Source organism: Rhea americana, unplaced genomic scaffold (genome assembly GCF_003343005.1).
Source record: "Rhea americana isolate MKP2758 unplaced genomic scaffold, rheAme1 scaffold_164, whole genome shotgun sequence".
In the NCBI taxonomy this organism is placed as follows: Eukaryota; Metazoa; Chordata; class Aves; order Rheiformes; family Rheidae; genus Rhea; species Rhea americana.
In genome coordinates, this window is record NW_028185750.1 from 219,820 (window position 1) to 232,853 (window position 13,034).

Sequence of the window (13,034 nt, forward strand, 5' to 3'; positions counted from 1 at the left end):
AAAAAAGAAAAAAAAAGGTAGGACAGTCAAGAATTCATATAATGAACTACATGCATCAACAGATGAAAGGCCAGAAGACCAGTGCAGACCCTAGATTGCAGCAACATATGGTCACTGCAGAACATGCTGCTAAGGGAGCAGGTAGTTGCCTTTGCTACCTGGTGTTACTAAAGCTCTACATGGCAGAGGAGCAGGCCATGAATGATAGATGAGTTCACACTTCTCTCCAAAAAAGACTGTATCCACCACAGCAGGTGTTAGGTGGCCATCTCAAAAGAGGCCCTGAATCATCATTATCTCTTACAAATTGAAAAAGAAACTCCTGGATGACCAGGAGGACGTCATCTCTTCCCCTACCTGTATCTAATTCACACACCTCAAACAGTATCTCTTCCATCTCCTCCACACTAAATTCCAGCTGGCTAATAGCAGTTCATCATTTCTGTGAGTTCATTCAGTATAGTTAATTCAATCCTAGATCTGATGATAAGTAGACTACATGTGTATCAACATGAGGGTCAAGCAGTGAACCAAGTCATTTTCTGTAATCCCTACAACAAGCGCAACTCTACTAAAATGTTGCTTTTTGTTCTTCCTTATTAGGCTACTTTTTCCGCCTTCTAGATCTTCTCTTCGGCTCTTAAGAAACAAGCAAAAGAAAAGCAGATGCACACATGCAACAAAAAACTATTGCTTCCTTAGAACTCCATGTATTCTCCACACTGGGCTCTCTGGGCAAGAAACTGTCTTCTGTACAGCAGAGAACACAGAGGTAAGAGCTACTGGCTATTCTCCTTTCACCTACCATGGTAGTCTTTAAAACTACCCTATTTCATTACTTCAGTGCTGGAGTATCTACAGTTTGTATCTACAAACTGTTCTTGTGCTGCCGTGCTGAATGGCTACGGTGAGATCAGAAGAAGAAAGTCAAATAATTTCATGCTACTGCAGACTGGAAGCACTGCAATGTAGAAGCACAGCACAGGCCATATCAACCAGCTCTGGGTGAGTTTTGCCTGCTCTTCCTCTTCCCTCCAACTTCCCATTCTTTATGTATGAGGAAGACAGAAGTAGGTTTTTGCAACTTCATGACAAACTTGGAAGAGATTTTTTCCTTCTCAACAGAAGTAGCTAAATGCACTAAATACCTTTTCCTCTCCCATCTTTCCGACATCAACAATCTTCTATCTACACAACTCTGAGTGAATGCTACAGAGTCCTTCTGCAGTACGAAGGCTGCCAGTTTTCTTATGTGTTCCAAGATTCTGAACTATGAAGAAAACCTACTACTATTTTTTGTGCAAGCATGCTATCCAATTACTATCCAATCTCCCAAAACAAATGCTGTACACACAGAAAAAGTCTGTACAGGAGATAATCCAAACATTCTTAATACAAGAGCAGCAGAAATGGAGACAGCAGGGAAAAGGAGAGACAGGGGAAGTACAGCAAATCCCTGTACTCCTCAGTTCTTAGCCAATATTTAATCTTCTATGTATTGTGCCTGAGACTTGCTACTGTGTGGTGGGAAGTAAAGGGTACTTTTTGAAGCAAACTGCACCTGCTTAAACTGGCAGTAAAGCCAGTCAGCTCTTGAGATTCAGTAGTGCCCAGCTCAAACAGAAAGCAACTCTTTATTCTTCTGGCAAAAAGAAAACTCCTTCATTGAGAACACCACACAGATTAAACATTTATGAATGGGGGGAGGGAAGTGTTAAGGAAGAAGCTAGCCAAGGAGTTTATATGAAAATAAAGATTACAGATTGCAGTGTGAAAGAAAACAATAAATGTACCACTATGTCCTGTGCCCAGATAAGCTCTCCTAAAGCAGATCTTAGGAAGAACTACAAGCAGACAGCTTAAGCCAACAGTTTCTAAGCAACTGCAGAAGCATTACTACACGGATATTCAAACACTGCATTAACTGCAAAAACATCAATAGAGGAGTACTCAAAATACTGAAGGAATTTTTGACACTTTCACCTGCACTTTCTCTGCCTGTGGCAACTCAGTGATTCACATCAGCTTAGCTTAACTCTACCTTTGTCCATTTCTCTACAACCTCTTCTGAAACCTCCTCACTGTTCATATTTCTTCAGTCTGCTTGTTTCCCTCCAAAATTTCATGGAATTCTATGCAGCCATCATATAAAGTTTTGTGGACATGCTGTTGCAAGGATGACTGACATCATCTTTTACAGAAGGACCAACTGCACCTTTGTATGGTGCCACTGCAACTTCTCACTGAGCGCGGAATGCTGTTATGACACTGACACTATACTTATGTTGCATTACTAAATGTACACTTGGAAGCTTCTCAGCGGGAACCAAAACAGAGGCATACCACTACCCAACTACACAAAAAAGCAGATCCATTTGAAACATATAGCTTTTCTAACATTATTGTGGAATCCACACTAAGGGGCATAAAATATTGCATTTATGCACTTTGTACATTTTTCAACTAAGAACTATAATTTACTGCATACTGTTTAAGGCAAGCCATATCTCATTTCCCTCTTAAGAATCTGCTTTAATAAGTCACAGTAGCTCAACAGCTGCAGCTTTATCAGTGCTTCATTACAAACTGTCTTTTTAAGGGTTTTTCCCCTGGCTCTGCAGCCTTGCTTTGTTTCATGCTGAAACTTGGCATGAAGCTCAGGCTCCTGACCCATAGCAAGAAGTTAAACAACATAACTTTGCTCATTTGTTTCTGAAAGGGGCTGGATGCCTCCAGCTTCAGATCCTTCTGGGGAAGGGAGGGGAACAGCAATATATACATCTGAACTTCAGAGGCATTCAGAATGGCTCTATAATCAGAGATCCAGAAGCACAGTCTAAAGCACAGGTAAATCTTAAATGTTAATCACTATCTGCAATCAAAGTTAATCAGAGAAGTGCCAAAGATGCACTTCGTGAACTGTTCCTATTTTGTTTTATTACATGATGCCACATCCACAAAAACAGAGTTCTGGTCAAGACTTCACTGCTTTTGTAATGCTGACTTCCAGCTACTTGTTTCAACTATATCATATATCTTATGGTAGGACAGAGGAAAATGACTAAACTCCCCCAAAAGATGCAAGGCAGGCTGCAGGGAAATAATCAACCTATAAAATATAACAACCTTATTCACAGAGTAATAATAGCAGAAAACAAACATAAAGAAGAAAACATTTTATTTTTGTGCCTCTTATCATGACTGATTCAAATAGCACTGTTACTGCTTAGACAATAATAGTTCTTTTCTAAAATATAAAGTACTGTGAAATCAAAAATGGAAAAGTATTGTATTGATATGTAGCTACAGGATAAACATGCAAAGAAAAGTTCTAAATCAATTTTATTCCTTCGTAGAGTATTTTTAAAGGGAATAAAGAGTCCTGTTCCAAACACCCACTTTTAAATACAAAGCAATATATATATTAAAAAAAAAAAAAAAAAGTATTTAGCAACCAAGAACAGTGTCAGGTTTTACATAATCTGCTCAGGCTGAAAATTAAACCAAATTCTTTGATGAAAATATCCCAGTTACAGGAGGTTTACTTGCCTTCAAGGTGGGAGTCATGATTCTTTTCTCTTACACAAATTTAGACAACTGTGTTCTCTCTTCAGCCTTCTGGCCATCTGTAGAGATGAGGAGGTGTGTACAGATGTGGGCTCAGAGCAGATCAAGCTACTTTTCTGAGCTCATATTTTTGGCAGACATCAATTTCAGCTCATCCACCAGAAGCAAAGAAGTTATCAACATTATCTCCTCCTGATACTTGCTTTGCTTCCTGGCTTTTCTAGAACACTTGTCACTGTATTTACCCTAGCAACATATTGTTATATGTTACTCATTTTAAACTAATAGCTTTAGTGACACAGGGAAATATTTAGGGTCTTCACAGAAGAACTTAAGATGCAAAGAAATAAAGTCATGGTAAATCAGTGGCAAAACCTGAAAAAGGGCCAAATGCTCCCCATAATCAACATTTTCTGTTTAATCATCAGATCTTCACTTGGTGACAATGTTGGTATGTGCCTGGTCTGGAAGAGCTCAAGCACTATGCTTTCTACCATTGTTTTCTGTTTTAGAAGGAATGCTCACAATTATTTCAGGCTTAAGTGTCACACACACAACATAATATGCTGGGTTGCCATGTATTTTCTTATACATTTCAAGTGTATAATATACATTTTATATGTATTATAAGTAAACACATACACTTCACATATCTTTCAAGTGTACAGAGGCAAAGTGATACACTCACCCTTCTATAAGGTTATCCAAGTGGCATAGCTGATTTCTCTCAAGAAATAAATTAAGTCTCTGTATGATCAAACACTTGGTTACACATAACTGTATAATCAAAAAAGAAAAAAAAAACTAATCTATTTCTTAAGTCTAATTATCTAGACATCAAGTCAAGAGATCATGAAGCAATAAGATACTGAACGGCTGCTTACTCAGTTTTAGCTCTCTGAAAAGACTACAGTCATTCCAAGAATCCATGACACTGAAAATATGTTCTTCAAAGTGGGAAGGAAGAGGAGGAAAAAATAAGTTCTTGGGCATTTATGTTTTCCCTTCATGTTCTGTTGAGCTAAACCAGCTAACAGAGTAAAGTAAAAGAGATTAGAACTGAATGTGGATGAGTAGAAGTCCAAGTTTTCTAAGTATCGCACAACAAATGTTTATAAAACAACTCCAGCAGATATCTCAGATTATATTTGAGATCTCATTATCAGTCTAGCCAAGTCAGAAGCCTCTGTGATGCAACCATGATGAATCCAAGCTTCTTCAATTTAGTCAGAGTCCAGCCACTAACTCCAACAGGTTCTCAGGCAGAAATTCAGTCCCATTAACTTAAGCTAAAAATAAATATATAAAAGAAAAGGATCTGCAGTTCTCACTGTACCTGTTGTTCAGGGACAGGATCACAGAAGCCAAGAATGAAGGCCACAGAAATTTTTCTTTCTCCATTTTTGAGTTTCAGAGTGAGGAGTTACATAGCTGACATTCATCTAGAGTATTCTTAATTTACAGTAACAGCAGAGGACCCCACCTGGGCACGCTTCTCATGTTTTCACATGGAAATAAAAAATAAAAAATAAATAAATAGAAAGAAAGGCAACGCCCCCTGCCAACAAACTCCAAACCACTCAGTTAGGTTTCTGCAATTCTCCGCAGTGAAGTACAATCCTACCTCTTACTAATGTACTCTACAGTCAGTCTAGTCTGGGTAGACCATGGGTGTAAATCTACCACAGCACACAATATTATGGGGCTAAGCACTTCTTAGCTTTTCATGCGTACCTTGCAACTCTCAAATTTCTCTACAAGCTCCCTACACTCCTCCACATCCTCTGCCTTTGCCTCCCAAATCTCTTACTTGGAGCTCCATGTTCCCCTACCTATCTCCTCTCATACCACAGCCCCCGATTCTGCTGACCATACCAGTATAGCTGTGTATATTCTTGTACTCTCCACTATTTCACTCCCTGAAGACAGACTCTGTACACCTCCAACACCACTCTATTACAGTCATTTGCATTTAAGTAAAAATGATCACATTACACACGGGGAAAATAGCAAAGTACTAAACTTATAGAGCATCAGAGAACAAACTACAACACTCCATTTTCAGAGAAAAAGTAAGATTTTCATTCACAAAGAACTGCCACTTCAACAGCACAGAAATATCAGAGTAGGAATAAATGACTCATTTTTCATCTTGTCTTATCTTCATACTGTAAAATGGATGTCTTCACCCAGATTCAGCATCAATTATACACCTAGCAGAACATCACTACCTTCCTCACAGCACAGCTGGAAAAACCAGCTATGCAAGTTATGCTGACTACTTCCTCTTCCCTCTCGCACAGAGCTGCAGAAGCACTTGTATTTTGTAGCACTTCTCACCAGCTCCTTGCCATGCTTAAAACCAGATAACAACACATAAATAGCTGTTATTTAAATACAACTCCAAAACTAATTAAAATTTAACACACATCAGTCAGCACTTTGAGATCTACCRATAATGTCATTTGTTTCTAGGATTGACAAAAACATTGCAACCCAATTTCATTCAGCTTATCTATGCATAATTACAGAGTTGGACCCTTTATCGTCATACTGCATACTATAATAAAAACATGGCACCAGCTTTACCTTTGATAGCTGACTCTCATAAGACAAAAAATGCAACTGATTCCTACTTAAAAAAAAAAAAAAAGCTTTAATTTCTTTTTGAAATAGAACAAAACCTTTCCTTTTGACTGATTTGCGCTGTTTTAACTGTATGCTTTCATCCAATGTCCAGGTGGTATGTTTGGTGCAACTATTCAATGCCATGCTAAGCAGACAGTAAAAGGACCATTTAAATTAATATCTATTTTTTCAAGTATGAATCAGTCAGCAAATTTAAGAGCATTACCCATCTCAACAATGGCAACTAAAGTCATTGACGTGCAGCATATTGGCCTTTGTTTCCTTGGTGACTTTTGTATACTCTCAACAAAGATGAAGGCATTTGAGAGAGAGGTTATGATTATGAAAAGGGTTAAATAAGGTACAAGGGCAACAAGGTTTTAGCTGCTAAAAACAACGAAAAACAGAGCCACTAAAAGTCCTGCAACAAGTAATAATTTTTTTTATGCCTCCTCTACCCAGATCAACTCTGGGATTTATCACAGCCCACCATCACTGACACCCCACCTTCCAAAATAAGTAAATAAGTAATTAAAAATGGCATATCAATTTCACAGTATCATTGGCACTGGGATAAACAGTTTTGTGGTCAAGTCTCACCAGAGGGAATCAGCAGTGTTATGTTTCCAAGAAGATCTTTGTTCCCAAGACTCAAGGCTGCCATTGCCTTCTCAGCCTCTATCCTCTATGACTGCACTGTCAAAACTCATTTCTAGAAGTGTGGAGCGCATGTTTCCATAGAGCTTACGTGTCTGGACTTCCCTCTCACCTGCAGTTTATGTTTTTCCATTAAGGAAGACACTCTCAGCTGAGAATACCATTAGAGGAAGATCCTTTTTACTTGTATAATGAATTGAATTAATTCAATAGCTTGAGAAACATTTCTGCACATATTACCAAACTTGTGCCTCAGAGTATTAAAGATACCTCAGGGCCCAATACTTGCATCATTAAGTTAACACTCAAATTTGCTGTATTACAAGGAAAACAAGTGAAAGTGTCGCCCCGCAAGAATCAATGGAAACAGAAGTAAAGCCCTCACAAATCAACTTGCTCATTTCTGCTCTTACTGCAGGACAGTTTCTAAGAGGCAATGTCAGTTTCTCGCTGTTAAGTTAATTTACTGCTAAGTCAAATGTCAAGTTCATCTTGAATCATTATTTCACTTCTTGCAGCACTAATGATATCAGGAAGTTTAAAGTCTAAAATCTTAATGGACTATGTTCTCTAAGATTTCTTCAATGATTACAGAATCATCATCAAACAGTTGAGGTTGGAAGGGACCTCTGGAGATCATCTGGTCCAACCCACCCTGTTTGAGCAGGGTCAGCTACAGCAGGTTGTCAAGGGCTTTGTCCAGTCGGATGTTGAATATCTCAAAGGATAGAGACTCCACAACCTCTCTGGGCAACCTGTTCCAGTGTCTGATCACCCTCACAGTGAAGAAGTTTATTATGTTTAGAACTTCCTGGGCTTCAAATCGTGCCCATTGCCTCCCATCCTGTAACTGGGCACTGCAGAGAAGAGTCTGGCCCCATCTTCTTTACATCCTCCCATCACATATTTACACATACTGATAAGAGCCTTCTCTTTTCCCAGTTAAACACTCCCAGCTCTTTCACCTTCTCCCCATATGAAGATGCTCCAGTCCCTTACTATCTTCATGGCCCTTCACAGGACTCACTCCAGTAGATCCAAGTCTTTCTTGTACTGGAGAGCCCAAAACTGGACACAGTGTTCCAGATGTGGCCAAGTGCTGTATCCAGTACTGAGTAGAGGGGAACTATCACCAACTTTGACCTGCCACCAAAACTGTGCCTAATGCAGCCTGGGATTCTGATGGCCTTTTTCACCACAAGGATGCATTGCTGGCTCATGTTCAATTTGTTGTCCACCAATAATTACTCAATAACAAGAGAGTGTTCTTCCCAATCAGATATTCAAGCATTTAATTTTTCAATAGTCAATTTAAAGTAAATGCACAAAAAGAATGTGAAAAAGCAAAATTTAATTTACTGTAATAGCCAGACATGCCCCAATTCCATTTTATTTTTTAAGCATACAATTAAGAGTAATTTTATTTCCCTACGTAGATATTACATGAAAGAGAAACACTGCTGTAAGAAGAGCTGAGTACTATTGGTACATAAGCCTTACGACAGATAAATTAGAGCCTAGTAAAACAGCATATAATTTACATTTTGTTATGTCAATCACAAGTAGCATCTTGAGGCTCTTAAATAATATGCCAAACCACAACATAAAAGAACTGCTTTAAACCATCCCATTCACTAGGATCACTTAAGTTTCCATAATCCAAGAGATCTCCCAAAATGAGTTAGCAACTGGATTTCATAAGACTAMTTCTCTCCAACATTCATTCACAGCTTCAATTTCTCAGCAAGTTATAAAAACATTTTACTACAAAAGAGAAATGAAATTTTGCATAGTTATAGAAAAATCAATGGAATAAAACAATGAGGGCATGAGTTTTAATAATCCATGGCCTTTATTACTTGAGAAACCAATCAGCAAATGTACAGATGGTCCAGCAGCCCCACTCAGCTGCATGGAAAATCCACATACAAGATTAGTCTCAGAATTCATGGCTTTAGCTAGCAGAAAATAAGGGAAAGAACAGCCCAGTACCATGCTTTACATACCTCTCAGTAACAGCAGAACAAATGACATACTTGGAATTTTTTCTTAGGTTTCTCCTATAACCAGCACCTTGTCTACATTCCTATACTGCATAGGAAATTAAAAGAAAGGTCAGTATATGTGTTGTAAAGCAAATCTATGAATACAAGGCAACATATCAAGATGAAGTGGGGCCCAAGAATTCTCCCAGTTCTCTTTCATTCCATGATGTTTAGAATAAGACAAATAGAGACACAAGGTAATTTAGCTACAAAATATAGTCCAAAAATCCAAAGTGCAAGTAGTTTATGTTAACTGGCCCAGTTCATTCATAAGATTCCTGTGCCTACTTTTTCTTAAGGGGACGTCAATTTCTGTCATCATTACTCACTGAAAGAATTGCACAAAAGAAAGAAAAACTACAGAAGTACCAAAAAATGCACAACTACTACTGAAAAAAAAAATGTTTCTAGTCTTGTAGTTAGTATTAATCATTGCTTTTAACAAAGAAATAAGTGAATACTTCAGGTAGAGCAGCTTAAGCTTCTGTTTCCTTAAATATGAAATATAAAGTTTCTATTTGTCAAAAGCACACTATAAGTACAACAAACATACTAAAATGTAAACTATAATTTCTAGAAGAATTTTTAAGATTTGAATGTTACTGCTATTTTAAATCTGTAACTGCAATTTTCACATTGCTTTTTTCCCTTTAATTTCATCACTGCTTCATACACAGCCCTGAATTACAGACATATTGCTCAGTTTATAGCTAATCCAGGACACTATCAGCCAAGTGTTCCTCATGTGCACATTGTTGTAACAAAAAAACCCTCCCTCTGCCACCTCAAAATAAAATAAAGAAATCAAAACACTATGCTAAAGTGGCATGCTTCTGTTGGCACGGCTACACTCATCACAAATCCTGTCTCACCAAAAGCTACAAGTTATGTAGCTAGTAAAGACGTATACCAAACCTCAGCCTTCTTGCATGTCCCACAGATGTGCAATACATTTCAAAATACCTTCATCTCAATTATCCGGGCTACTCCTCCTTATCCATCACAGTGTACAGAAATACTCTAAAGCGTCACCTTCTTTCAGTTTCATATTTACACTTAAGACACCCTTGCCACTTTCAGGTGTATGTACATCACCACAATCAAGTGCAAGACTCTGCAAACCTCTGTTGAATGTTTTAACAGATACTTCAATGAGCACGCTCATAGTGGCTTTTTACATGCTCATAAGCTTGTTAACCAGCCAGGGTTATTTCCCTCTCCCCTCTTTCCAGCCACGGACAYGCTCTTTAAAAAGCTCTATTTACATGCCAAGTTTCAAAGTTCAGCTGCTTCCAGCTGAACTTCCATTCTGTGGAAAAAGTGCAGCTTTTACGATTATACAGTAAAGCTTTTTCACAACATGAAGCAGCTTGGACTAGTTTCCTTTTTCCCTGCCTCCCCCCAAATTTCCAAACTGGATTCGCCTTTCAGATGAGAGAAAGTACAGAGAAAAGGAAAAAGAAAAAGAAGTCCCATCCTGCCACAAACCTTAGAGGAACATAAACTGAGGGGCTTCAAAACAAAAGAGCTTTGCAACCTTAAGTGTCACATTATTGAATGAAAATTCACAGAAACAGATTCTGCTCAAGATCCAGAACCAAGGCTCCCTGAAATCTGTATATCCAAAGTTTAAACATTTCTCTATTGTTTAGGAAAGGTATGCCTTTTGCCCTCTGCTTTCATCACACTATTCTCCCCAATGGCTTTCTATCCTTTGCTTAGCTAGGTCAAGACTCTCTGCTTTAAGGATCTGCCCACCTGTGACCCTCTCTGCACCTCTCCTATTTTATCTTTTTATTTGCATACTCTTTCTTCCCATTTGTTCCTAAATCGCGTTATGACACCAGTCATATCTGGAATTCCTTTTTCTAACCAAATCCATACAGCTGCATTAGGTCACTTCTTCAGCAACCTTCGTACCAGTTATCACTTGAGGCTCTTCTTATCCTCCCAAGTATTTCTAGACAGAATCTTTCTCCAGTTCCCCCAATGAATTAGGTCCTAGATTTTGTATCTCAAATTTAGCCTGTCAACTCCTTGGAGCAAGAACCAGTGTTTTATCAGCATCTTTTTTTGTGAAGGGATGACAATATTGTCAATAACAGTTCAATTGAAATAAATAATAATGATTTGTATGGATAAATAACCTATGCAAATATAATCCCTTTAGAAAAAGGGGAGTAAGAAAATCAGCAAGAACCAAAGATTCTGCCAACAATGCCAAAATAGCACTAGGCCTACACTATCAATGATATGACTATTGGGAACAGAAAACTGAAAATATTACAATCTTAGTATTAGCAATCTTTTCCCATTCTTTTTCCTATCTTTCCTTTCATTCAACACCAACACAAAGCAGAGGGAAAACACTGGAAAGTTTTGGATAGAAACAAATCACACTTGCCAAGAACTTTCAAAGGCAAGTCCAACTTTTTAAATTGATCAAGAAATCAGTAGAATCTAGAGCCAGCCCCAGGCTGCTGACATGGCTTTTCTTTTCCTCTGTATGCTTTCTTTTCCACTGTAGCAGTGAAGTAACAACAACCATCTCTTACAAATTTTTGATAGTCCATCTAAGACCTAGACTATTTAAATGCTTGGAAGCTTTTTAGAGCCTAGAAGCAACCACCTTGCACAGAAAACAAACCAACAGAGCAATATAATCAGTATAGAGACTGACAGGCCTCTTTCCCTCCGCCTTCCAAACGGCTTTTATATTTCACGTTTTTAAGGTTTCTCTCCCTCCCCAAATATAGACAGCACTTTTCATCCTCCTTCTTTCCTCTTAGCAAACATTAGGCCCCCTGTCTCCACAATTGCTTCCTTTGGGTCTCTCTTAAATGGTTATCACATCTTAAAAGAAACCAAACAAAATAAAATCAAAATTTGCAAGCAGTCCTTCCTTCCCCTTTCTTTTCAAGGATGTTAAATTATTCTACAGGAATGAAGGAAATGAGTTTGATTTTCTGTCTTTATACTGTAAAAGCTTACTAGAACACAGAGTTATGTTAGCATAGTCATTTTAATTTAAAGTTGTGTAAATCTTTTTGGGGACTGTGGATTTGAAATAGCCTGAAAACAATGTCCACTTCAGTCTCTTTTTACTTTAAACACATGTAGAAATTCTAACACTTCCAGAAAAAGCATCCTTAACCTTTTAAGAAGTGTTAATGAACTTAGTATATAGTTACTGAAAAAAAATCAGACATGTTCAGGACTTCATCAGTTTACAGATTTTTCTAATGCCGTATTCTGTGCTTGAATTATTTGGAATGCAGGCTCTTTGGAGCAGGACATTTTCCTCTTACTTTCTGTAAATCACACGGCACCATTTTCAGGGCCATATAAATAAATAATAAGACATTTAGCTACATAATGCATATTTCTATTTTTATTCAAAACTCAAGTTTTGCTCTACTCCGTGCCCTTCTCCTGCCTCCTCAACTGCCTCTTTGAGGATCTCACTTCCACAGAAATTAGAGGTTTAATGATTAACAAAATCCAGTACAAAGCAAATAAAGAAAAAAAATTCTAAATACTGAAGATGTTTTCTTCAAAATCAGGAAGGCTATAAAGCTATCAGAGGAATCTGGGCCTCCTTGGTACCAYGCAGAACTCTGACGAGTTACTGAGAATCGCGGACATGGCTATTTCAAAAAGCAGGTCAGAAGAGCGGACGCTGTGGTGCACTGCAATGACTGAGCTTATAGCAAACTTTTGATTACAACTACGATTTTGATTGGTGGTGTTTAGCCAACCTGGCTGAAAAAGCACCCACTCCACGCAAATGCCTCCCCGACCCACAGCACCTCTCTGGCAAAAAGAAGCTCCCTCCTTCTGTCAGGGACGGGACCTCTCGCTCCTCCCGGCAGGGGACCCTTCCGGCCAGGTGACCGCTCGCCGCAAAGCGGGGAAGTTTGCCCTGCGGCCGGACCGAGACGCTCTAACCGCCGGGCCCGGACCAGCGGCTCCGGCAAGCACCTGCGCGCCCGCTGACAGGTACGCGCGCCGTGCAGCCGGCTCCTGCGCAAGGGCGGCCGCCTGCGCGCCGAACCCCGCCGGCCGAGGGGGGAAGGAAGGAAAGGGGAGGCAAGGAGGCAGGGAGGAAGGGACCCGCTGCCCGCAACGGCCCCGAGC

At 39.0% G+C, this 13,034-nt stretch overlaps 1 protein-coding gene across 6 annotated transcripts in view; it reads right to left on the reverse strand.

Annotated features, from left to right (window-relative positions):
- STRBP (spermatid perinuclear RNA binding protein) overlaps positions 1-13,034 on the reverse strand; it is a 68,373-nt gene that overhangs the window by 53,841 nt on the left and 1,498 nt on the right. The gene's annotated exons all lie outside the window — the stretch shown is intronic.